The sequence below is a fragment of the Phocoena sinus genome, chromosome 9 (assembly GCF_008692025.1).
Source record: "Phocoena sinus isolate mPhoSin1 chromosome 9, mPhoSin1.pri, whole genome shotgun sequence".
NCBI classification, from domain to species: domain Eukaryota; kingdom Metazoa; phylum Chordata; class Mammalia; order Artiodactyla; family Phocoenidae; genus Phocoena; species Phocoena sinus.
Genome location: NC_045771.1, coordinates 57,517,131 through 57,542,602, shown reverse-complemented (window position 1 = coordinate 57,542,602; position 25,472 = coordinate 57,517,131). Strand labels below are relative to the sequence as shown.

General features: G+C 36.5%; 1 protein-coding gene across 2 annotated transcripts in view; it reads left to right on the top strand.

The window, feature by feature from the left end:
* Positions 1-25,472, top strand: part of CALCR (calcitonin receptor) — a 151,252-nt gene that overhangs the window by 19,147 nt on the left and 106,633 nt on the right. The gene's annotated exons all lie outside the window — the stretch shown is intronic.

Below are 25,472 nucleotides of genomic sequence, written 5' to 3'. Positions count from 1 at the left end.
TAAAAATTAAAAGTGTAAATGTACTAGAAGGAATAGAAGAGAATATATTTGTTACAATCTAGGTGTTGTAATTCTAAGCTTAATACAAAACCCCAAAGCCCCCCAAAAAGGTGGAGAAATGAAAGATTTGACTATGTATAAATGGAGAATTTCTATAAAGTAATAATTTCTGAAAATAAAATTATAAGTCAACCAACAACATGAAAAAAGTATTTGTAACATATAGAATAATGTTTATTGAACACATACTCTATACCAAGCATCATCCTAAAAGTTAACAAACATTGTGTTATTTTTAAGAATCAAAAAAATCCTACCAGGTATGTAGTTTTATTATCGTCATTTCTTATCTAAACAGTCTGAGGATTGGAGACTTAAGTAAAATGTAAAGTCATCTAGCAAGAAACAGGCAAAACTGGGATTTAAACTCAGATCTCTCTGACTCCAGAGTTTAAGTTACTAAACACTGAAATACAAAGAGCTCCTACAAATACAAAAGAAAAAAAATAGTCCAATTTTTAAAAAATGAGTAAAGATTATAAATCCATGGAAGATGAACCACATGACCAAGGTCATTATAATAAGGCATTTAGCCTCACTAACAATCAAGGAAAAGCAGGTGATTTAGTATTACTAAATTACAAAATTACAAATGCTGATATGCTTTGGCCTAGCATTTCTATTTATTATCTACCCTAGAGAAATGAGGGTCTTTCTGTATATATCCTTCAGTACCTCTATAATATTCCTTGCAATATTATTTGTAATTCTTCAAAGATGGAGAATCACTCCCTAAAGACCAATCAATAGGGGAATAGTTAAATGTATTATGACATACCTGTGTTGTGCAATACAAAAAGCCATTAGAACAGAATGAAGTAGATCTGTATGTACTGGCATGGAAAAACGTTCGTATACTAAGAGAAAAGAAAGTTTCAGGGGAATATATTTAGATAGATAAGTAGATCCTGTTTTGTAAAATTGTATGTTCTACACACATCTTTGTGCACATGAAAATATCTAGAATGGTAAACCTCAAATTGTTAATGGTTTCCACTTTTGAGCAGTTGTATTGGAGAAGTGGGATGAATATGAAGGAGAACTTTAACTTATATAATATAAAATAAAGTAAAAAAGTTCCCTTCAGTTTAGGTTTAGTGATTAAAAATATGTATTTTGTTAAAAGCAATAAGAAAAAAATGCAGTGGCAAATATTTTAAAAACAAATTTTAATTAAAAACTAGAGAACATATTGAAGATATCCATGTCAAACAGCATACACCATTTTTTCCTGAACACAATCTGTGAATGCAAGGAAAATGCCCATGTTCATTTCTGAACTGTTTGCAGGATGTAGTATTTGGTTAAGGTAAGCCACGCAGGGTGAAATATCTGTTCCAAGCATTTGACCATCTGAGTTACTCACCTCTGTATTAACAGATTAATTTTATTCTTGTCGCAGTTGGTGAAAAGGACCTCAGTGGATATGGGATATTTTAATTAGATTTAAAATTGAGCAGAAATATTCATTCATAAATGTGATAAACCTCCTCTGTCTACCAATCAAAAGATGTGATTTCAGATGAGATTTAGCTTGATGTTTCTATCTGTTTTAATAAACCTACAATAAGCTCAGTGCTGTTGCTTGACCTGTTTCACTTTGATATAGTCATTAACCTGCATCAATAAACTGTTTAACAAGTTTTGAATTCAATGTGTCCCCTTTGATAAATGTCTATCCCTTCAAAATAACTTGAAAGGAGACATCACTCTAAACGCTTGCATTTAATCTGCTCTGCAAGTGATTTTTTGCTGTTTAGACCACTGTCATATTTATTTGGGGCTACCAGCCTTAGTCCCATCCCAGCTTTTCCAAATGATGACCCCAGGAGTATGCAGGCCTGTCATTTCTTCTTCACAACCAGTTTGAGAATAATGAGCAAATCTTTCTCTAGCCCACGCATAGCCCCTAAGGGCCCTGAGTTAACTGTGCCTGCACTGCTCTGGAGCACAGAGGGCATGGGGCATTGCTGGAGCCTGATCAAAACAAAATCCCCTCTGACTGTCAAGTTCCTGACCTTCTATTCATCTAGAAGTTTCTCCAGCAATTGACGCTTGAATAGTAGTATTGACGCTTGAATAGTAGTTCTGTTTGACATTCTCTGTCATCTGGGTGGGACCTGCCTGCATTGAAGTTCCCACTGGCCCTTGGACCCTAGGGAGATGGGACCTGGCAGTTATCTCATAACCACAAGGACCCTCAGTGTAGTAGTTAAGTACAGAGACTCTGGAGTCAGAGATTCTAAGATCAGGTCCTGGCCTTGCTGGTTACTGGCAACATGGCCTGGGGCAAACAATTTAACCTTGCAATGCCTCATTTTTCTCATCCATTCAAGAGGAATATTAGTTCCTACCCATCAGAGTTATTGTGTCAATAAAGATTGAATGAGTAAGGCTCTTGGCACAGTACCTGGTACAGAATAAGTGCTCAAATATTAATCACATTATGTCCTTTATAAAATGACATGTACTTATGTATGGCCTGGCAGTTGGACCCTCCACTATCTCTGACTTCAGAATTCTGCATTTATCTTATCTCTGCAGCTGAGACGTCCCTTTGAAACATAGTGCTTAGAAATAGACTAGAAATAGCCTGCTGCTACTTGGTTGTAAACTTTCTGCTCTTCCCAACAGACTATTGCTGGACTCTGTATCCTTATAGTTTTCCTAGGTCCCTCATTCCCTCTAGGTTTAGCTATCTTGTTCTAAGAAAAGGCTGGTAATAAATATCAATCCCTTTTCCGAAACAAATTATGACAGGGTCATCTTTAATTTAGGTCACTTGTGCTGTCTAACTTCTGTCTCCTTTGATCTCTTTGCATGTAGATTTCCTTTCTTTCAGGAAAGTTTGCATTTCTAAGATGGTTCTTAATCTGTAAGGAATAGGAAAAATCTCTTCTAGCAAGTGTTGAAAACTTTCTTGCTGACTGCTAAAAAATGAAATATTATGAAAAATAAATACATACACTGTCAAACAGATGACTTATAATAGAAATGGTACCTCTAACAAAGCACATTTTATATACCAATTTTCATGAGGTTATTAATAATGCACATCTCTTCATATGAAAAACTAAACAGATAAAACCAAAATCTTGTGGCAATTTACAAAGGCCACCATGAAAATATCACACTGAAGCAAAAAGTGGAGTGGATGTGTCAATCTGAGGTTTATCCATTGATCATGACAGGTTTCACAGTTAAAGTTTAAATTCTAATGTCTTGAACAAATTAACAAAAGCAGAAATGGCAAATATGTTTCTTCTCACTTGTCTACTCCAGAGCCCTGTGTTGAGAAGGATGCTGACATCACATCTAGGCACAGCAGCATTGGGTGCCATGCTAGAAGATTAATATCTGTCATGGCTACAGGAGTGGGAAGTCATGGGATTTGTACCACGTAGTCGCCATCCCTGCTTGTTTTGGGATTACACATACATTCCCGTTGTGTAGTCAAAGTAGGGTGTGTATTTTGTAGAAAGGGAGAGTGCACCGACACTTGAGGAAGGGGGCATGCAGGGATTATTTTGAACCAGGCACTGTATCAGAGCACATGCACTCACTCAGTGAATCACTATAATAACACCAAAAAGTACATACTATTATTAACCACACTTTACAAATGGGCAGATTGAGGTACAGAAAAACATCAGTAACTGCCCAAGGTGATACAGCTAATAATGAGTAAAGCCCATTGGCAGAGCTGTCAGGAAGTCTGGTTCCACACTCTGCGTCCTTACCACTGTACTAATATGCCTCCAAAGTTTTTTGTGCAAAAAACAATAGAGAGTAAATGTTCATGAATATCTTTCTACAGCATGAATTTTGTAAACCTAGAACTATGGAATCTTAGTGTGAGAAGGGATCTTGCTGGTTATCTGGACCAAACTTCCACCTGTTAAAGGATCCAGTCCCTAATACCCAGTCCCATCTTAGTATCTCCAGGTTCTCACCTTATTGAACAGCTCTGAAAACTCTTTGATATATACTTCCCTATGAGTCACACCTTTGATCCTACATGTGTCCTTTATGGAGCGAACAAACCATTCTATACCCTCTTCCACAAGATGGCAACATTTTGTCAGTGAAGTCTTAACCACCATGGCTGAAATTTGATAAGCAAGGAGGCAGCAGATTTTAAAAACAATCCATAGTTGAGTGAAAGACCATTTTCTCTTAAAACTTTCCCCTTCTAAACCAACCCTGTGCATTTGAAAGAAGAAGGTGGTTAGGGGTTCATATTCCCATTCGCTAGCTAAAAATGATATATACTTTTGCCATTATCATAGAAACAGATTCCCTGTTTATCCCACCCAATGAGGAAGAACTGCTTTGTTTTTTTCCCAAGGGTTGTCAGACATATTCTACTGAAGATGGTCCACCATGTCTAATGGGCAAAAGTAATCCCTTTTTTATGGGGGCAGGTACTACTTAGAGAAGAGGGAAGCTCTACTTGAGCATTTCTTCTTATGATGTCCCTCAATTGCTTGTTGCTTGAGATTCATAAATTCTCTTTGATATAATAATCTATAAATGGGCTACACTTCATATATGAAGATAGTGCTAATCATCAAAGATTAACTTTGAAATTAATCTAGTTATGTTCTCCAGAGAGGATAGAAGTAGACCAAAGAGAGATAATTACAGAGATGTGGTTTAATATAAAAGTTTAATATCAAACCTGATTCACCCATACTTCAGGTCATGGAAATGACTTTCTAAAGATGGGGCTGAATAAAATATGGACAATCAATTAATTCACAAAGGTCAAGCTTTGACCTTGGTTTAGTTGAAGTCATGTGCATATATGCCCATCAATATGCATACCAGTGGAGCTGAATCTTATTTTTTACATTATTTTTAAAGTTTTGAAACAGTGCAGTCTTGTAAAGGGCATAACATAAACAGTCAGAACACCTGGGTTCCAGCTCTAGCTCTGCAGAAGGTTTTGTGACTTTTTTTGAGATTATATTTTACTAAGCACCAGTTAGTCTTTGAGAAATCGAGCTGGGTATTTTATTTTAATATTTATTTAATCTTCATAGCCACTTTCTAAGTTAGATCATACATTTTCCTTGTACAGATGAAGAACTTAAAACTCTGAGAAGCTAATTAACAATGGCCAAGATCACTTAGCTGGTAAATGACAAAGCTAGGGTTTGATACAACCTTTTCTCTGCCTTAAACTGTTTCCATCACTTAACCTCCTGAGTTTGTTTACTTCTTTGTAGAAGTGAGGTCTACCTGCTCTCCATGTACTTTGACATTCTTTGACTTTGGTATAAATATTTAAATGTAATGTCCTGTTCTATTATTATAATAATAATATTATTATTTTCCATTTCACTGCTGGCCAGGCTTTTTCTTAATTTGAATTATCTGTATTGAACATTTATTTCAGTTGGATTTACCAAATTATGTAATTTCTACTTGGGTTGGCTTCATACATCATGATCTAGTCTTACATGTGTTATATCTGTAAAGTTAAATATTACATAATTTGAGTCTTACAGTTCGAAGTTACAGGTTCCCCTTGTTGAAAGTAGACGTACTGGCACGTTCTGTCCACTCCATCCAGAAGATGCCCCCCACAAGGATGGTCCTCTTGTTTGTTTTCTCAAAGGGTAGGGGGATAAAAGCCCCTACGACCTTTTGCCAAACTCCTCTTCACTTTTGCTGTCACTTTTGGCCTGGTGCCTAAAAGTAACATTGTTATTCTCTATGTGGGAATGGACTCTAATGTAGCTGGCACCTAAAAACCTGTTGAAGGAATTTGTTGTGCCGTTGTTTTTATTGCTGGAACATTAAGGGATTGATTCTGAGCATATGAATCATGTTGGCAAACAGCCTTCCATAATAAGTGGAGAAATAGCTTATTGCCAAACGGGGTGGAAAAGTTTGCCTGCATGTATCCCAGAGCTTTATTCCTACCAAATGCTGTACGTAGGAAGCCTTGCTCTTGAAATACACTATTCGAGTTCCTGAGCGCATTTCTTGGGAGTTGACAAGTCGTCCAGTAGGTGGCAGAGTGCTAACACTCTGTTAATGGCTTTTCCTGTTAAAAGGAATTTTCTTAAACTTGGATGAAAAAACAGTCTCAGGAAGGACTTGCTTTATATGTATGTTGTTAGAGTATATTTACTTCATTTCAAGCATATTTGTTTCAGTTTTGGAAATAATTCCAAAATTAAATAATTTTTGAGCTTTTATATCTTGTTTGCGTGTTTGTTCGTTAACATTATACTCAGTTATTATGCCTCCTTCCTCCATATATTTATATTTTACACTTCCAATTATTTTTTTCCTAGAAATAAGTAGAAGCAGGTATAGATTGAAAGTGGGTTTTTGAATATTTCAAGTACGTGTTTTGTCATCTTTAATCCATCCAATTACGGTATTTGTTTAATACACTTCCAGTCCCCACGTCTCATTTTCTTGCGCACACGCGCATGTGTGTGTTTAGCGCAAATGAAAATTCTTGGTTACAGTAAATGTAAATTCTAAAGATATTAAAATCTGCCAATCTTGATCAAATGGACAAACTTCTCCACTAACTTCTCTTTAAAGAGGAAATAAAACCATACACTGTATACACTATGTAGTATACACTGTTTAATCGAGTCATTATTTTGAGAAACAAAGCTGATCAAATGTTCTTACTGGGAAAAATAATAAAGACTCCACCTCACATTTTGACATATTGTTGTATTTAGCTAAAGTGCAGCAAATGATGAACTCTATCATTGTGTTCTGAAGCAAATCGTCGCGTTTAATTATGTTGCCAGTCAGATTCCTCCAGAAGATAAGATTTTTAGTGATTAAAACTGAATTGCCTATTTGCACTGTTTAAAGCACTGCTCCCTCAGCAGCATACGGTGGTTTGGGATAGATTAGCTCCTGGATAGCCTTTCTTAAATGTACTTGTCATTGTAATAATATTTAAACACTGTTCATGGTCTTTACATCTCAATTGAGTTACAAAGATACAGAACGACATTAGCTTTGCATTTCCCACTCACTCTACTTAATAAGGTCTCTGGTAAGCCTTCAATCTGCAGAGGGTTTATCTAGTCAGATGATCTGAATAAATTCTAAGCTCAACCTTTTAATGTTTTTACTTCGATCTTCTCATCTTGATACCCAAACCACAAATCTTATAAAATGATTCTCCCAGTAAACTTTCTATGAAAAATAATCAGCCTCCAGAGTAATTGTCTTCATATTATCTAATATCAACTTCCTAAGCTAGGTATTTTAAATGGTCCACAAGCTGAGAATGCTCAAGAAACAAACTGGAAATTTTCACAGTTGAGAAGATCTCATTCTTTCTTTTGTACCAGATGTCCCCTTTTCTCGCTCTCCCTTCCCTAACTGAAAGGGGCATCATAATTGAGAATTATGAGCATCACCTGAAAAATGTTATTGCCCAAGACAGGAGGTCTAAGAGTACTTTATCATCACTTAGTCTCTAACATTGATTGATGTAAATCTCCTGGCCAATCATAGTGCCCATGCACTGTGTGGTCTTGTCTCATTGTACACTGGAGACACATAGAGCAGCGATCAGTTTAGTTAAAGATAGAATATTAAAAGTAACTTTTTGGCTGGACCGTATTATTTTAACTGTTTTAGGCAAATTAAATTGGCTACATCTAATTGCACATTTCTCATAGTGAATCACTGGCAAATTCAATAAGGCTAACCAGAAGCAAGCCCTCTGTTCCCTGGACATAAGTAGAAAACTCCAAAGTGGTCAACATTTAGAACATCTGCTGTTACCTAAAACAAACATCCTACCCCAGAGTCTACTAAAGCTACTACTTCTTGTTCTTACATATCAAGCAAAAGAGCTGATCACACTATAAATTAATACATGAGCAAGCTCTGACTTAAGGCTACACCAGCACATGAGGTTGAAGGCTAGAAATATTTTTTTCTTTTCAGTTACAATTTTTGAGTCAGAAAGGGCCTTGTTGAACCCCTGGGCCTCCAAGGGGAGTCATTTTCCATATGAATTCTTCCTGCTGTTCTTCCAAGGTTGCCATGGCAATGAAGGAGAGGACCCGGCCATGGCCACAGCAAAGTTCCACCAGAGCAACTCAAGCTTTCCTTTCCCCACCTAAGATTGCTCTGAATAAGGAGTTCAGCAGCTAAAATAATAAATGGATTCCATCTAACTTCTTCATTGTAAACATGATTAAAAAAAAGGCACAAAAAGGCTAAATGGCCAGCCAGACATCCTTCCTTGAATAATCAGTAGAAATTTAACAATTGGAAATTCTACCTCATTTATTTTTGTCATATGCTTTTAACTCATATTTCCATTAACTTCCTGAAAATAAGGAAGTAATTTGTACTCAAGGTAACACCCTTTTTACTTGAAAATAATTTTTACTTGAAAATGTTGATAATCGTGCCATTACAGTTCTCTGAAGGAGAAAAAAACTGTACAAATATAAATCTAAATAAGAATCCCAGGGAATAGTAATTTCAATATACACAAAAAGAATTTCTTCTAGATTGAATTATCATCACAATTATTATCAGTTAACAACTTCACAATACAACATATCATGAATTTTAAAAATTACTAAATGTCTAAAGTAAAGCTTTGTTGCAAATGCTTCTCTTAATGAGACAGATGAAATGTTTTGTTTGTGGGGTTTTATTTTTCTGTTTTCCTTGTCCTCATTAGTTCATAATATCCACTGGTAAAGATTATATATTGATAGAAGTATACAGAGTTCAGTAACCAATTCTATTCAAATTTTTGGTCTTTCTGACCTAGATGCTGAGAGAATTTATTAACATTAAAAAGCAGATGAAATAGAAGCAGTTTTATTATAGTTCTGTCCCTCAGTTCTTTGAACTCCTCCTTAGTTATAGGTCAAAATCACATGGTGATTGACCATTAAATTAAGAATTATGTCTGATCCTTTTTAAGCTTAACAACTTATTTAGATCCTCCTACGGTTTTATGGAAAGAAAAGACTTGCAAAAATATTTGTTAGTCAATCATTACAGTCATTCACTTTACCAATCCAGCACTAATATTTGGAGCCAGCAAGGTTCTTTACACCCCAAAAGATGCACTAATGATGAAAGGTAGACTTTTGTGTTTTGTTTGTTTGTTCTTTTGTAAAGTAGAAGAAGGTTGTTTGTGAACAGGGGTTAGAGAAAAAAGAACTTGGCATACCTCAGACAAATTCTAAGGCAGATCAGTCTTAAGAAAGAGTATATGTAGAGAGGTTGAGAATCTAGAAATTTAAACCCCAAATTGTTCATACGCCCTCTACCTTGAAAGTGTTTGCATAGCCAGGATTACATGTATACCTATCTGAAGGCCACTGGCTTGGGGAAATCTCAGGGTAAGCGACATTCTAGAGTCAGAGGAGTGTGGCCTTGAAACAGTCATTTATTCTCATTCTTAGCAACCAGGGTGATTCCACAAACTCCCCCCCGCCACAGTATTGTAAGACCTTGATGAGAAGGCACATCTGAGAACCCATGATACATACAGAGGTCAAATGGATCCAGAAATGGCTGATGCCAGCACATCGAGTTGCTGGGACTTGCATTGAATACGTACTCAGGCCTGACTTCCCCAATATGATGGAACATAATTGCGTGGGATTAGCTAGTGCTGTGATTGGGGGAAGAGCATCCTCATTCTCATTCAGACTCCGCATGCCTGACCTATATGACGTTTAGCAGATCACTAAACGTATCCATTTTCCTGTCCATAAAACAGAGGAGTTAGTTAATTGTGGCCTGCTTCCAATTCTCTGTTGAATGAGGAATAGTACAAATGTGGTTGTCATGGGCAAAACTGCACAAAATAAAAATTACTCAAATAAAATATTATGCTCCTCATTTTTAAGGCACTGGAAGTTTTAAGGATCAAAAATGTAAGCCAGTTAACATAGTAACTGCCATTTTAAACATACACTTCACTTAGTACTCTCCATTTATTTCTTTTTACACCCAAAATGTCTACATTAGGAGTTAGAGATCAACAAAAAGCAGTGCTACCTATTACACTATGTATAACATAAAGTTCAAAGGAAAGTGTGTTCTATAAATTAACACGTAATGTCCTCATGTCACACTAACTGGGTGTCCTAGCTACCGGCTAGAATATTAGAACTCTAGTTTTTAATCCAAGTCTGCCTGCTAATACTTCAAGAGTAGAGTTCCCACAAGCCACATAACCATTCCTGAGAGGTCTATACCATGAGATCAAGGGGCTTTTTCCTTGCTTCCAGGAGGTTGCTAGGGTCAATGGGAGAATTTCCATCCCAGTTCTGTACTTTCTTCTCCAGGCTAGCAGACCTGCTCTTTCTGAGAGTATGTCCTTTTGTACATTCTTTACCACTCTGAGAGAAGAGAGATGAGAAGGAAGGCACACAAACCAGCTTATCCCAATGAAGAGAACTTAAATCTGAACGTAGATTCTGCTCTACTCTGAGAATATACTGTAAATTAGAAGTCACTTAGCTCTTGGGGACCCGCCATGGCAAGCTCTGAAGCCGCACTGCCTGGCTTTGACTTCCAGCCTCTGCCATTTACAAACTGTGTGGTTTCAGATAAATTACTTAACCTTTCTATAAATCAGTAACTCATCTGCAAAATGGGGATCATAATAATATCTTTCTCATAGTTTTTATTAAGATAAAAGATAATAGTTCTCATAGTTTTTATTAAGATAAAAGATAATAGTTCTCATAAATAACATGACCATATGACTTATTCAAACTGATACGCTTTTGCAAGTGAACAGAGATGTTACTAATAATTACGTCAGAACAGCAGGAATAAGCCAGGACTTTCCTGGAAAATCCAGGATTATGGGGTTACCTTATCTTAAAACACCTATCATGGTGCTTGGGACCTTGTTAGAATGAGCTGTTAATATCCAATTATATTGCCTGGGGAATTATGGTGAAAAAATTTCTGAGACTATGGTATTCCATATTAGTATTTTCAGTTTGTTAATTCGTAGCAGTGCTTTTTTAAATAAAGGAAAGTATACTAAAATGATATGTTTAAAAGGGTCCCTTACCATTATTTCACTTATTTAGTCCCTACCCACACTTTGTGCAAGAGGAACACAAGCCTGGAGAGTAGCAAGGAGGCTCCCTGTGTTCCTTCCAATCCCCACCCTTGTCTGATGAGGAAAGAGGGGTGATATGAGGTCGGTCTCACAGTAGCAGCAGGACTAAAGTTTAACTTCAGGAAGTCGATAGTTATTTTTGTTTAGATTTTTAAAAATTAAAAACACTGTGTCAAAAATCCAGCAAAAATAATTGGTAATAGAAGCAAAGACATTCCAGACTCAGAAGTCCCATGAAGTCATCTCTATACCTCTTGCCAGCATAGGGTCTTTATAAAACATGTTCTCAGGGTCCTGGCAAGCCTAACGTCAGCTGCCCCAAAGATGGGGCTTCCATCATTTCTTTGGCAAAACATCATTGAAGTCCAGGAAGCAAGGTCTTCTGACCTGGATTTCTCAGTTTAATATATTTCCAGTACTAAGAGATACCACATTTCTGTTAAATGCAACTTCTTAACCAAAATTTGCTTCCTTTGAGCCTGTGCACCTAGAAGCAGAATTTTCATTGCATAGTTCAAATTCTTTTAATATTTACCGTCAAAATCCTCTTGCCTTTCTAAGTTAAATGTAACAAAACCAGCACTCTACACTTAGTAAGAGTTCAGGATTTTTCATCTCTATGACATGAAAAACAGCATACAAGAAAGTCATATTTTATTGAAATCTAATAGGTTCCTTTTTTCCTGGTAATAATATCAGCAGGAATAGCATTTGAATAGGGCCTCCCAGTTGACAGAGTAAGCCAAGATACATTACCTCATGGGTATTTTATTCTTTCGTTTCCACCAAATTAACATGCAGCAGGTCCAACCTCTCGCATGAAGCAGCCTAAAGAGAAAACCCAGGCAGTAGTACCAGGCAATGTGTTTTCAGCCCTTCTCTGGCAGTCCAGGGAAAGTGTGGGACAGCTTACAACTCGCGAAAAGATGAGTTCATGTTCAGCCTGGGAAAGCTGTACAGCAGCCTTTCCTGCTGCTCGGCATGAAATGAGCCATGAGCAGCATGAAATCACTGAGCACAGGTGTAGAGATTCACAGTGACATAAATATCCTTGCTGTTTAGCAGTTGGAGGAAGGCTGTGGGAAGATTTGCCACAAGCTCCTCCTGGCCAAGTCTGCCTTTATAAAGAGATGATGAGTCTCATCCCAACTTCCAGCTAAAAGACTCAGAAAGAATTAGACAAAGATGTAGGTGAATACTTATCTCAGACCATTCTAAAGAAAAAAGCAGAAGAAAAAAATCATAAAGTACAGAAGTGGTGCGTTTGACCACAAACACTTAAATCTTCTATGTGTTAAAAAAAAGTCACCAGAAACAAGATTTCCAAAGACAAATAAAGGCAAAATTGTCATCTATATGACAGGGAAATTATTAACAATACAGCTATAGGAAGTGTTGTAAAATTCTTTCTAATAGTGAATTAAACTTACATGAAAATATGCAAAGAAAATGGAAAGCGAATCATCGGGGGGGAGGGGAGTCTAAACAAAATATATGCAAATGTTCAAATTCACTAATAATATGTAAATTAATGTCATAAATATACCATGCTTGCCTATAAAACTGGAAGACTTTTTTTAAAATTATAATATCCAGCCTTATTTAGGATGTAAAAAGGGGAGAATATACTATCTGATTTCAATTTTCAATGCTTCTTCCATTTTATTTGAATCAGATTGATTTTATTTATCCATATTTATTTTTTTAACAAATTTATTTATTTTATTTATTTATTTTTGGCTGTGTTGGGTCTTCATTGCTGTGCACGGGCTTTCTCTAGTTGCGGTGAGCGGGGGCTACTCTTCGTTGCGGTGCGTGGGCTTCTCATTGTGGTTGCTTCTTTTGTTGTGGAGCACGGGCTCTAGATGCTCGGGCTTCAGTAGTTGCAGCATGCGGGCTCAGTAGTTGTGGCTCGCAGGCTCTAGAGCGCAGCCTCAGTAGTTATGGTGCACAGGCTTAGTTGCTCTGCAGCATGTGGGATCTTCCCAGACCAGGGATCAAACTCATGTCCCCTGCATTGGCAGGCGGATTCTCAACCACTGCGCCACCAGGGAAGCCCCCATTTATCCATTTTATTTTTTCATTTCCACATCATTGTGTTTGGTTTCTTATCAATGTAAGCAGGGTACAGTTGGAGTTTTTTAACCAAAGTAGAAGTTATTGTTTTTAATGGGAAAATATATTCCAACTATGTTTGTTGTCATAATTGGCATGACTGATCTTAATACTGTAAATTTTCCAGTTTCCCTTTATTCTGCCATTCCTTTTTGTTTGTTATTCAGTCTGTGTTTTGTTTACTTTTAGTTCCATTGAAATTTAAAAGGTGGAAGTCCTATAGCAATTATTATCACATATAAATATACCCTTATTACGAATTGTAATAATTATGAAGAGACCATTAACAGAAAAAAATGCAAGTAACCAATAATAAAAAGATTAAATATAACAGGTTTGACAGAGTATTTGTTATTAGTAATTTTTTATTTTAAAAAATTGGCATGGAAAAAATCTCACATTATAATAAAAACTTGACAAAGAACTAGTATGACCACAAATGTGCGCATGTGTGTATATACATATATATGTATGTACATATACATATGTATTTGTATTCATAGAAAAAAGACTGAGAAGTAAATACATCAAAATGTCAACAATGGTTATTTATCAGTATGGGTGATTTTTTTCTCTATTGTACATTTTTTAATTTTCCAAATTTTATGTAATGAGTTCATACTGTTTTTATAATCCCAAAATAACCACTAAAGTAAAATTTAATATAATGCTTATCAATGAGCTTCTCAGAAAGCACAAACATTAGAAACTCTTGTGGGGGTGGGATGAACTGGGAGATTGGGATTGACATATTTACACTATTGATACTATGTATAAAATAGATAACTAATGAGAACCTACTGTATAGCACAGGGAACTCTCTACTCAGTGCTCTGTGGTAACCTAAATGAGAAGGAAATCCAAACAAAGAGGGGATATATGTATACATATAGCTGATTACTTTGCTGTACAGTATGAACTAACACAATACTGTAAAGCAACTATACTCCAATAAAAAAAAAGATGAATAAAATTAAAAAATTTTTTAAAAAAGAAACTCTTCTAATGCCTTGTAGCAGACTATGGGGATTGTTTAGAATTCCAGAGATCCCATTTATAGTGGATGGGCACAGGCCAAGCCCTTTCAGAGGAGTGGCTAGTTCCAGCCACACAGTAAACTCCGTATTTGTGGATAGACGAATGGATGGAATAGAACTTGACTTGCACTTTGCCAAACTGTTTTCATGTGTTAGCATACAAGTCACAACCTTGAGATACCCTCTAGCCCATAGATTGTCTGACAGATACCAAGAGAACATAAAACAAAACACTCCAGCAGCTCATTTTTTTTTTAAACATCTTTATTGGGGTATAATTGCTTTACAATGGTGTGTTAGTTTCTGCTTTATAACAAAGTGAATCAGTTATACATATACATATGTTCCCATATCTCTTCCCTCTTGCGTCTCCCTCCCTCCAACCCTCCCTATCCCACCCCTCCAGGCCCATCACAAAGCACCGAGCTGATCTCCCTGTGCTATGCAGCTGCTTCCCACTAGCTATCTACCTTACGTGTGGTAGTGTGTATATGTCCATGCCTCTCTCTTGCTTTGTCACAGCTCACCCTTCCCCCTCCCCATATCCTCAAGTCCATTCTCCAGTAGGTCTGTGTCTTTATTCCTGTCTTACCCCTAGGTTCTTCATGACATTTTTTTTTCCTTAAATTCCATATATATGTGTTACCATATGGTATTTGTCTTTCCTTTCTGACTTACTTCACTCTGTATGACAGACTCTAGGTCCATCCACCTCATTACAAATAGCTCAATTTCGTTTCTTTTTATGGCTGAGTAATATTCCATTGTATATATGTGCCACATCTTTATCCATTCATCCGATGATGGGTACTTAGGTTGTTTCCATCTCTGGGCTATTGTAAATAGAGCTGCAATGAACATTTTGGTACATGACTCTTTATGAATTTTGGTTTTCTCAGGGTATATGCCCAGTAGTGGGATTGCTGGGTCATATGGTGGTTCTATGCAGCTCATTTTTTAATTATAAAAGTATTTGATATATTGTTCTGAAGTCAATATTTAATGCAAATGCAGCAATAAATGTATCTTCCCCCAGTTTCTATAAGTTAACTTAAATTCTGTTGCTCTTTTATCTTAAAAAGAATTCAGTGCTCAGTTTCCTGTTTCATTTACAAGCAGTAATTTGATTTTGCTAATTTGGAGTTTATAATCCAATCTGTATCTATTGTTCAGCCCAGAGTGAATCTGCACTGCAAATTTGCACATGCAATTTGCATGGCAATCACAGGTTAATTATAAACTCAACACACATCTGAAGTTTTGCAGCCTTTACAAGGCTACAGTGAGTTTTAATGCCAAATCACTTGTTATTTTTCTTAATGAAATTGAATTTTTTGCTACTGATATTGAACTGTTTTCTATTAAATCCTTCCTGATTGATGATAAATGGGGAAGAGAGAGGTTGAATTAAGTTGATTTACAGAGGAATGCTGGTGTTTATATATTCCCATTCTCTGTTATACCACTTAAATATAAAGAAGATGTATATCTTTTCTTTAGAGTTGTCTTCAAGTTTGAGCATTTGTTTTTTAAAAAGTGGACGAGTGGGGATAAAGCAGAATACAAATTGTTTTAAAGGAACAAGAAAAAGTAGACTTTACTAGGCATTTAAAATAAATTATCATTGGACACCAAATTTGCCTCCAATTTTCCTGTAAATAAATGAAATAAAGAAACACATTGGGTTACATAAAGATCAAAAAAAGTTAGAAAGTGTATCAGCAAAGATAAACTTTTTACCGGATCTCACTTCAAACAAAATTTTATCTCATGGTTCCATTTCTGAAAAATGTTGAGCTTCAGTACAAAATACTTTCAACTACAGTTTTACCAAAGATAGGGTGACTGTATTTAAGTGGACAGTGTATTCACCTGCCCTCCATGCAAAAGAACCGTATCCTAACTGTTGACTCTTGTCTTCTTACTTACTGTACTCATGGGACTGTTTCACAGCTACCAAAAACTCACCAAGTCCAAAACTGAACTATCAGCCCCTCAAATCCTGCTGAATTCATCAGTATTTTTGATTGCACACAACAGAAGCTAATTTGCAGTCTCCTTAGCAACTAGTATTTTGTTGGAAGCCTCCTAGGGCAGCTTACAGAAACTGAAAGCAGCTACCCTCTCCCTGCTCCCACCCCGCCCTCTAGGGAATGGAACTAGCAGTACTTTCTAGCTCTCATCTCTGCAGCTCCCTGCTTGTCTGCTTTCTTCCCCTGCAGACCTGTGATGTCCGTGGCACAGAACAACTGCCCTTCTTTGACATGGGTCCTCCAGTTCAGGCCATACAAAGACATGGGACTGCCTCTTTCTTCTTACTCTCTAGAATCTTGTCACAGGAAAGCTTGCAGTTCCCAGAGCACACCATGCTCTCTCCCCATCACAGCCTTTGCCATGGAATGTTCCCCACCCAGCAAGCCTTTGCCTAACTAACTCTTAGATCTCTTGGGCTTTCAACTTAAAAATCATTTCCTCCAGGAGACCTTCCCTTAACTCTTAGAGCATCCATTCATTCATTCATTCACTCAACAAAAACTTACTGAGCTCCTGCTACAGGCCACACGTAGTACTGGGACTGGATGAACACTGGTCTGTCTGTGAGGACTAATTAAATATACATGATAATAAATGCAATAGAGGAAAGCAATAGGATAAAGAATAATAGGGTGGTCAGAGAAGGCCTACCTGAAGAGATGATACTTCAGCTGAGCCCTCTGAAGGACAAATCAGGGTTCTGATCCAAAGAAAGGAATCAGAACATGCACCAGCTCTATGGTGCATTTGAAGAATTGAAGGGAGGCCAGTGTCCCGCAAGACACTGAGAACATGAACTGGAGAGTGGCCATGACAGAAAATGAGATCACCCCCAAAAAAGGTGGTGGAGTAGAGGTGAACCATTAGTGACCAGCACACAAGATTTGGCTACAGGTACATTTTGTTTGACTGGTAGAATATTTTAATTATCTTTTGAAAAATTTTAATACATTAGGCAGGGCAGTACTCCAAACTCCACACTTAGGTCAGATTCAGAAATTTATGCTTCTTGCCAGTTCCCAGAATTCCATTTGGAAGGCACTAGAAAAAATTGGACTGGCTTTTGTGCATTCTGTTTCTGTGGATCTGTGAAAACACCTAATGCAATATTTAAAGTCATTGAGGTTGCTAATATAGTGGAAAGAGCTGCGTGAAATCCTGGAGCCACAGTAGAATCCAGCTCAAGATAGTCATAAGAACTGAAATCAATTGCTCGGCCTTATTGTAGGCTGGCCATTCATTTCTCTGGATACTAAATGCTCCCAAATTATTTATATAAGGAGATAACTTAAAATAAATGCCCTTAAAAGTTTTACATCTTTCAATCTCATACATATATTCTCAGAATTGATTGTTAATTTTTCCTTCTTTTTATACAAGTTTTCCATCTCAGTGTAATTTGCCGCATCCGTACCTTTACTGCTTTTAGTAAAATTCTAACTCAGTATGTAGCCCCTGCATCTGATCTAGACAAATAATATATTTTTAAAACTACCTGGACCAACGTCTCTCAAATTTTTAAACCTAAGTCTAACACATCTCAGCTAAGTGATGGTCTTCCTATAAAACATTTAAATACAAATAATAATATTGCTTTCAGGGTTATAGCTAATTGTGTTTTTTTCTTTTCTTTTTTTTTGCGGTACGCGGGCCTCTCACTGTTGTGGCCTCTAACGTTGCGGAGCACAGGCTCCGGACGCGCAGGCCCAGCGGCCATGGCTCATGGGCCCAGCCGCTCCGCGGCATGTGGGATCTTCCCGGACCAGGGCACGAACCCGTGTCTCCTGCATCGGCAGGTGGACTCTCAACCACTGCGCCACCAGGGAAGCCCTGTTTTTTTCTTTTAAAATATATTATTCATAGCTCATGTGTGTATGCTGTGTAGTATTTTTCTTTATCAAAGGAATTCCCATCATATTCCCCCTTAATTGTTCCTCTGTGAGACTAGTGATACCTGGGATTGTTTATGACCATTTTCTATCAATTATCAGTCACATTTTTGTAAATGCTTGATGATAAAAAAAATCCCATATTATTTTGATGTATCTAATAATTAAATCCTAGAAAAAATTATTTGAAAAATACCTTGAAGTGACAATTTTCAGTTACAAAGGGAAAACATTAAGAAAAAAAGACACCCACTCAGACCCTTAAAACTGTCAAAATCAAAGCTGAGCTGAATTGAAAGCTCAAATGGAGTTGTGCAAAACTAGTTCTAGCTTAATGTTCTATATAAAGGACATAAGTATACTCTTTTTGGATTTTTTTCTTCAGCAATTAGGACTAAAGAATATAATGAAATTCACTAGATCTTCCATGGTTTTCCTTTAATGCTATTTTTTTGCATTCTCATATGTTTTGGTGTATGTTCAATATCTGACAAGGCAGGAGAAAATAAAATAAGGATCCAACTTTACACCTACTTTATAGCCTAAATATACATTAGGTTCCCTGGGGAGGTACTTCTCAGTGGACTCATGTACTTTATTTAGTAAAGTGAAACACTGTAAATGCTTTTCTTTATTAAGTTGCTGAACTGCAAATGTTTAAGTTAGTAGTGGCCAAATTATACATTCACAGCTCTAAATTACACCTATATACTCTATCTTTTCAAAAGGCTTGGTTAGAATTGCAGCTATTCTACTTTTGGGGTGATGCATATCTTTATTAACATAGACAAAGGACCTGGAGAAATTCTAAATATCTGGCATTCTGCTATAAACTCTAACATTCCCTTGCTTCCTGCCCCTCTTCTAAAAGATGGTGGCTTCTCAGAGAGCTTCTTAAGGGCTGGTACAAGCTTAATCAACACTTCCCAACTTCAATCTATTTCAGTTTAATATGGAAGACAAACTCTAGCTGTCTCTGTTTGACTGATTATTTTCCCTTTTTAATTTATATGTGTAAATCACTGAGATGGCAAAGCAAGAATTTAACTCTGGGTTTGGTTTTTGTGGTCAATAATATAAAATGATCCATATTTAGAAATTTTATTAGCTGTGTTATGTTGAAAAGAATGTCTTTAAGTAGAGACTGTTTGTACACACAGCTAAGACATGTCATGATTCCATTATAGAAGCGCATTCAGAAATATGTTCCATTGTGAAAACGTATTAAACATACAAAAATGCTTCAAAATGTATTGATTGTGTGTCACGGAAAAGGGGGGCCATAAACTATTTCTTAATGAAACACTGTGATGTTGTATACAATGAATAATTAACATATATTTGGTTCTGGTGTTAGGAAAACCAGCTTGGAATGCCAAATCACAATAGGAACTTTAAAGGAAGCATATACAGAAACAGAAAGTGGTTCATTTACCTATTCCTTTCTCGTATTTGCAAGTAACTTTTTTTCAGATTTGAAAACTTAAGGTGTAATTCGTGCTTTATCCAACTTCAGTCATCACTCACAAGCTTTTTAATGCAATGTATTAGTTTTCTATTGCTGCTGTGGGTACTCTGCTTGGGTGGGGTCTCCCAAGGTTGAAATCGTGGTATCAGTCCTGCTCTGATCTCATCAGAGTTGGAGTTCTCTTCCAAGGATGTTTCAAGGTTGTTGGCAGAATTTAATTTCTTGTAGTTGTAGGATAGAGGGTCCTGTTTTCTTGTTGGTTGTAGGACTGATGTCCCCATTTTCTTGCTAACTATTGGCAGGGACTGCTCTTAGCTCCTAGAGGCTACCTATAGTTTCTTGTCATGTAGCCATGGCCATAAGTCCCTTTATTCTTTAAATTTTCAATTTCTGGAAGGGTACAATTCCTTTTAAAGACCCACCTGATTAACTCAAGCCCACCCAGGAAATCTCCCATTTGATTAACTAAAGTCAGTAGATTTGAGACCTTAGTTATATTTGTAAAAACCCTTTGCTCTTGCCATATAACATAGCCTAATCATGGGAGTGAATTAGAATTTATTCACAGTCCTGCCCCAACTCAGTGACAATGGATTATACCAGGACAGTACACTTGGGGGCAGAAATTTGGGGGCCAGCATCACCAAGAAATCAAAAAACAACTAACTCTTACTGAGTACTTGCCATATGCCAGCACTGTGCTGGGCATTTTGCCTCTATTAATTCATTTTGATACTCACAACAATCCTGTGATGGAAATGTTCTCATTATCCTTGTTTTACATATGGGAAAACTGAGCCTTTTAGAGGCATTCAGTAGCTTGCCCAAGAACACACAACAAACAAATATCAGATCTGGAATGTTATCCTAGGTCACATATATCTGATTCCAGAGACCCTGTGCCATGTGGAAATGACTCCTTGGATGTCATTGGCCAAAGAGTACATTGTCAAAGACTCTTAAGGAGAATTATTGATTTCAGAAGAACATATATTCCTTTAATCATGCATTTATCAACCAGCAAAGATTTATTAAGTTTTTTACTTTTCCTGGGACACTGGGCTGAGCAATCAGTGGTTATACGGATCTGTACTAGATCCTTGTCCTCAAAAGCTTGTGATCGAAATGGGAGAAATAAGATAATCATATGCCTCCTCTAAATAGCAACCAAGATCTTAAATACATAAACATAATAGCTTTGCCAAACAAGTGATACAGTCAATAAATGTAAACCATTAGGAGCTTTAAAATTCACAGAAAACTTCAGAGAGGAAATGGGACTTTGGTATGTGATTGGGATTTCATAAATCCTTACCCTGGAGATTTGGATTAACATGTTATATACTAAATAAAGTATGTAAGGTCTCTAAGTTTAGATTCTTCTAGGAGCTAAGAAACGTAAAACCTGGAGAGAACATAGAGTGGAAATTCTTCATCTGAGGCTCCTAGACTCTAGAGGAGTACGGTGCAGTCTTCATATGTCTCAGAGTATGGCACAATCTTCAAACATCATTGTCACCTAGAGTTTATTAGAATGCAGATTCTAGGTGCTTATTCAGTTGTCGCCAATTAGTACTCAGGGAGTTAGCCTCAGGAATCTACTATTTACACAACCACCTGAGGAGATTCTTATTTCAATAGCCATCATCTGAAATGTGCACTATATCCTGAAATGTGCACAGACTGTTGAATGGTTGCCTATCTGCCTGGAGAGAGACTCCATGGCTTCCATCAGGTTCTCAAAAGGGTCTGCAAACCAAGAAAAGATTAAGAACCATTAGAGTACAGGAGAGAAGACTAACGTATTTTAAAGATAGAGAAACCTAACATTAAGCGGATCAGAACTGTCTAGTCCAGGAGAGAAACACTAACCTGAGGGTGGATCTGAGCACACAGTGATGTCAAATGGATTGATAATGCTAACCAAATGTTCACCACCTCTACTGAAGGTACAAGAAGAATAACTGTCATAAAACTGTAGCAGAAGGAATTCAGACAGGAGATAAACACTTCTTTGCACTAAAAATGCTAGGAATATCCCAGAGGGCAAGAATAAACCATATAATCACCTATCCAGAAAATCAAACACACTAAAAGTTTATCCAGGTCTGTCTGCTTTTTCATCAGAACATATAATTATACATTCTTGATTGTTTTTGTTATTACAGTAACCACAATTGTCCCAATGAAGGAAGAGACTTTATGACATTTACGTATTTTGAATGTTTAGGTTTATTAAAAATTAAATTGTAAGTTAGTACCCTATTACGTTTTCCATGTCCTTCATTAATTATCCATCATCATGGCAAAGTGATCACTGCTACAATTTAGTAAATCAATTAGTTATTTTTTTTAAGGCACATGTTAAGCACATACTACCTGGCTAATATTCTACTAGACAAAAATTGAAAAGTTTTATATTTAATAGTACCCATTCTAAATAAAGTAAATTTACATTTATGAGTGGAATAGTATGAATTGTCTTAGGCCCTGACTAAAAGAGTCCCATAACAACTAGTCAACTTCATTAATTTGGTAAGGCAGAAAAAAAACTATCAAACATGTTATTTGACCTTATGTAAGAGAATAAAAATGTTGACTTGTCATCCAGATGGTTTGAATTCATATATTATAAATTTTATATATTTGAATATTATACATATATATAGTAAAAAATGGTTTAAAGCATAGCATAGGATTATAAACAAGGACAAGAGGTTTGTAGAAAGTGATTCATGGAAAGAATTGTAACAATCTGGTTACATGATTGATAGGAGAATTATATTTGTTAATTTTAAAAACAAAATTAGTTTAAAATGATCAAATAAGAAGCTAGTTACATAGACTAAGCTAAAAGTAATAATAATAGGAAAAACTAGAGAAAATATTTAAGTTGGAAAGCATGGGATTCTTCAAAATGAAAAAGGGATAAGAGACATATAGTTATACCTATAAGTACTCATTTATGTTTTAGATATGAAAAACATTCAATTGTATTACTACCAAAAAGAAAAGTTGAAAAGTTGAAAAAGTGTAATGTAAGACTAGACTAATAAAACGCTATACAAAGTTGATATCCACAAACCTGCAGGACATTGTCCAGTGCAGCATCATAAAGAGACAAAAGCCTGTTCGGAAACATGGGCTCTGCGCCCCCTTGCACCACCAGCTTTTGTCTTAATCCATTCCTATACACTGTGGTTCTATGGATAACCTAACAAATGAGCACTTTCTCACTCAAAGTGCTGAATTATATTCTTCTTCTCTAAAGCACTAAACATATTAGAAAATGGTGTCAATGAGGGCATTTCATTTTAACCTGAAACCTGGAACAGAACTTAAGAGAAAAAAATCTTTCATTACTTCACAGTTTAATAAATGTTTTATGGTTGCTCATTTAAAATGATGAAAATTATTTCACAACTATTTTTTTTTTTTTTTTTTTTTTTTTTTTTTTTTTTTTTTTTTTTTATGCGTTACGCGGGCCTCTCACTGCTGTGGCCTCTCCCGTTGCGGAGGACAGGCTCCGGACGCGCAGGCTCAGCGGCCATGGCTCACGGGCCCAGCCGCTCCGCGGCATGTGGGATCCTCCCAGACCGGGGCACGAACCCGTGTCCCCTGCATCGGCAGGCGGACTCTCAACCACTGCGCCACCAGGGAAGCCCCCACAACTATTTTAATATTAATTTTAAACTTATTTTCATAGACTTTCAAATGTATAAAAAGTGGCAAGAATAATACAAGGAATTCCTATATATCGTTTACCCAGATTTACCAATCCATTGGCTTCATCATTATTTTATGATTATTTTTTGGACCATTTAAGAGTAAGTTAGAAACATTTATGCCTCATCACCCTGAAATACTTCAGTGTATATTTTCTAAGAATAAGGATATCCTCTTACATAACTGCATCTGAGTTCTCAAAATCAGGACATTTAATAATGATACAAAACTATTATTTAATCCACAGTCCATATTTATATCCCATCACTAATATTTTATATCAAGAATAGCTCAAAAGAAACTTCATGAAAAAATACAAGAGAGTTGAGAAATCACTAAACATATATAAGAGAAACAAAAAGCTTTCCTCTTGGGTAAAAAAATAAAAGATGATGCTCTCTACTATTCTCTATAATTTTTAGAGATTGCTTTTTTTCCATACTGTGAGAAGAGCTCAGAATTTTCTCAAAGTCTCCAGGTTTTCCTTCCAAAATCAGTTAACAGGAAACATTTCTTAAATAGAGGTGTGTGGCACAGTAAGAATGATATCTTTATAAAAAAGTAAAGCAGAGGGCTTCCCTGGTGGCACAGTGGTTGAGAGTCCGCTTGCCGATGTAGGTGACACGGGTTCGTGCCCCGGTCTGGGAGGATCCCACATGCCACGGAGCGGCTGGGCTCGTTAGCTATGGCTGCTGAACCTGCGCGTCTGGAGCCCGTGCTCCGCAGTGGGAGAGGCTACAGCAGTGAAAGGCCCGCGTACCGCAAAAAAAAAAAAAAAAAAAAAGTAAAGCAGAAACTAACACACCATTGAAAGGCAATTATACTCCAATAAAGATGTTAAAAAAATAAAATAAAATAAAAATTTAAAAAAGAGTGAGCTCTAAGCTGATCAGTAGAGCAAGAAAAAAACTAATGTCCAGGAGTAGTGGCAAAGTGTGCCACTCACTTCCATGAAATGGCATGTGACTGTCTGAGGGCAGAAAGCCTTTAGCATAGAAAACAGCTCTAGATTTATTTTGCACTTTTAAAATGCTCTTATACTTCCTCCACACACTCGAAGCTTAAAATCAATGACTACAAGCGAGAAAGAACTTCTGGACAGCTTTACCAACTAACTTATTCCTTCTCCTCAGAATAGCAAAATACTACCCTGGATGCATTTTCTGTTTTGGTAGATGCATATAAACACATATGATATTAAATAAATAGGTAAAATTATTTAATACAGCAAGGGTTAATAAGGTACCTTGAAAGATTTGAGAGGATGCAAATAACTATTCCAAAGTTAAAAAAAAATTGAAAATTCTGTTTCTAACCAGAGAACTTTTAATATCATGGCATTAGCAGACAGAGTTCAGTATGGTTTAGCAGTACAAAAGTCCCACACTGGCTCAGTTTATGCCTAACTTCATAATTAGATCAGAGAAATAATCAAGCTGCCTCTTAGGCCAAGGGCAACTGCTTAAGGAGCATATCCAGCCCTCAGTAGGTAAAGCAAGTTTATTTACTTCTGGTTTTCAATATGAAATTCTTTCAATTTTGAAATTCTTTGGCAATTTTCTGTATACCTCAAGTGACAACTACTAAGCCAAGGAGAGGTACCTTTTGGTCTCAGTGAGGACATTAGTTCATTCACTCATTCAAAAACCGCAAACTTGAGTGTATGTTAAACAAGACAGGCCTATGCACTTAAGAAATTTAAGCTTCCATGGTGAAGTACCCAGCCAGGTGGAATTTTTTTTAATATGAAGAATAAAATTTGCATTTCAGCTTGTTTGGTATAAATTATCCAATAGATTTCAATTATGCAATTACCAGGATTTCATATAAGCTATGTCTTATGATTAGAAGAAATGCTGATTGTATGTGGAGAAATAGAGCATAAGCGTAGAATTAAAAATCACAGGTCAGCAAGATTCAATGACAGTGAAACTTAACACTTATTTTTCTGTGTATTCACATGAGGAATTATGGGCGAATTACTATGAATAGCCGTAAAATAATCTGTAAATAATGTTGAGAGGCAACAT